Below are 2,359 nucleotides of genomic sequence, written 5' to 3'. Positions count from 1 at the left end.
CAGCAGAAGGAACAGCCTGTGTAAAGGGAATCTGAGCTAGCACGATAGGTTTGAGAAGTTGTAATGTAGTGATGTTACTTGGGAATGGGTTTGGGAGTTACAATTCAGGATCTCTGGAGCATCGAACATAAGCAAAGGAGAGGTGAGGTGAGGCTGCAGACCAGGCTCAAGCCACGGAGGACTCTCCTGTCCTGCTAAAGTGTGTGAACTTTGTATAAGACACAGTTCCCTCCCCAGAGGCCGGTCCTGAGCCTGGGGAGATGAATCACATTGTTAGGAAATGAGGATGAATCCACAGCCTTCTCCCACAGTGGGAAGGCAGAAGGGGAAGGGTGGTTCTGGGTCTGGGAGGGATGGGCGGTTGGGAGACTTCCTGGAGGAGGGATCATCTTGCTGGGGTTAAGAATGGGAAGAAGAAGCCGGCTAAGTGTGGTGGCATGCACCTGCAGTCCCAGCTACTCAAGAAGATGAGGCGGGAGGATCTCTTGAGCCCAGGACTTTAAATCCAGTCTGGACAACATAGTGAGATATCATCTCTTAAAAAGTAAAAATAAAAGAGAGAGAGAGAGAGAGGGACAGTGGGAAATGTTTGGGGGACACTCAGAACTGAGGGGGTAGGAGTTGGGGAAAGAAAGCTCAGCAAAGCATATGTTAGTTTTAGCCCTGTGTACCCCCCTACCCCTTTCAAATCTGACTTGGGATTAAATCCCTGCTTGCTGCTGACTAGCTGTGTGACCTTGGGTAAGCCACCAAACCTCTCTGAGCCTTAGTTTCCTCCTCACCTATAAACTGGGTGGAAAGAAATGATGACAATCTTCCAGAGTTCCAATGAGGAGTTCACTCACTGGTACCATCATCAAGATCTTTGTCATATCAGCCAACTAGTTTCCATAAATGATTAAATAATAAATATTTTAGATGTTACAGGCCGTTGTCTGTTGCAGCTACCCAACGGTGCCACTGTAGCAGGAAAGCAGGCGTACACAAGATGGAAATGAATGAACCTGGTTGTGTGCCAATTAAACTTTATTTATGGACACTGAAATTTGAATTTCATATATTTCTCACTATCGCAAAATATTATTATTATTATTTTTGAGATGAAATCTTGCTTTGTCGCCAGGCTGGAGTGCAATGGCATGATCTCGGCTCACTGTAACCTCTGCCTCCCAGGTTCAAGCGATTCTTCTGCCTCAGCCTCCCAAGTAGCTGGGACTGCAGGCATGTGTCATGACAACCAGCTAATTTTGTATTTTTGATAGAGACGGGGTTTCACCATATTGGCCAGGCTGGTCTCAGACTCCTGACCTCATGATCCGCCCACCTCGGTCTCGCAAAGTGCTGGGATTACAGGAGCCACTGTGCCCAGCCCACAAAATATTATTATTATTTTTAGAGACAGGATCTTGCTATGTCACCCAGGCTGAAGTGTGGTGGTTCGCTCATAGCTCACTGTAACCTCAACCTCCTGGGCTCAAGCGGTCCTGCCACCTCAGCCTTCCAAAGTGCTGGGATTACAGGTCACCATGCCTGACTCCTGCAAAATAGTGTTCTTCTTTTGATCTTTGTTCCAGCCATTAAAAAATGTAAAATCCATTGTTAGTTTGTGAATGATGCATAAACAGGCAGCGGGCCAGATTGGACCCTTGCGTCATAGTTTGCTGATCCCTGTCCTAAACTTTTATATTTTCTTTAGATTTGCCTTGTACTTACTTAAATAATTCCTTTGAAAAGGAAATTTTTGTCATACCAACATCACTTAACATAAATACAAGATGACCATGTAACTATGATAGGCAGGGTGCGGTAGCTCACGCCTGTAATCTCAGCACTCTGGAAGGGTGAGGTGGGAGGATCGTCTGAGGTCAGGAGTTTGAGACCAGCCTGGCCAACACGGTGAAACCCTGTCTCTACTAAAAATACAGAGATTAGCCAGGCGTGGTAGTGTGTGCCTGTAATCCCAGCTACTTAGGAGGCTGAGGCAGGAGAATCGCTTGAACCTGGGAGGCGGAGGTTTCAGTGAGCCGAGGTCACACCACTGTACTCCAGCCTGGGTGACAGAGTGAGAATACTCCGACTCAAAAAAAAAAAAAGATAAATGCAAATTTATATTATTAAATTCTCTACATGCCTCACATCTGAGCCTGGGGCCTGTTCTTTCTTTGCTGAAGAGGAATAGAGAGGTGTCAAAGACAGATGAGAACAAGACTGAGACTTTCTCGTCGTTGAAATCTGGGGGAACAAATGGAAAAGGAATGAACGAGAGGTTATCTCATTAGGGAAGTCAATGTTTATTTCATGCTTTGCCTTGTATGGCCTCAGATCACCTTGGGATCCGCGGTGGGCGACAGCACTGATG

This window comes from Aotus nancymaae, unplaced genomic scaffold, assembly GCF_030222135.1.
Source record: "Aotus nancymaae isolate 86718 unplaced genomic scaffold, 86718_ANA_hifiasm-v0.15.2.pri h1tg000053l, whole genome shotgun sequence".
NCBI classification, from domain to species: domain Eukaryota; kingdom Metazoa; phylum Chordata; class Mammalia; order Primates; family Aotidae; genus Aotus; species Aotus nancymaae.
The sequence above is the reverse complement of the archived record's forward strand: the minus strand, read 5'-3'. Positions refer to the sequence as shown.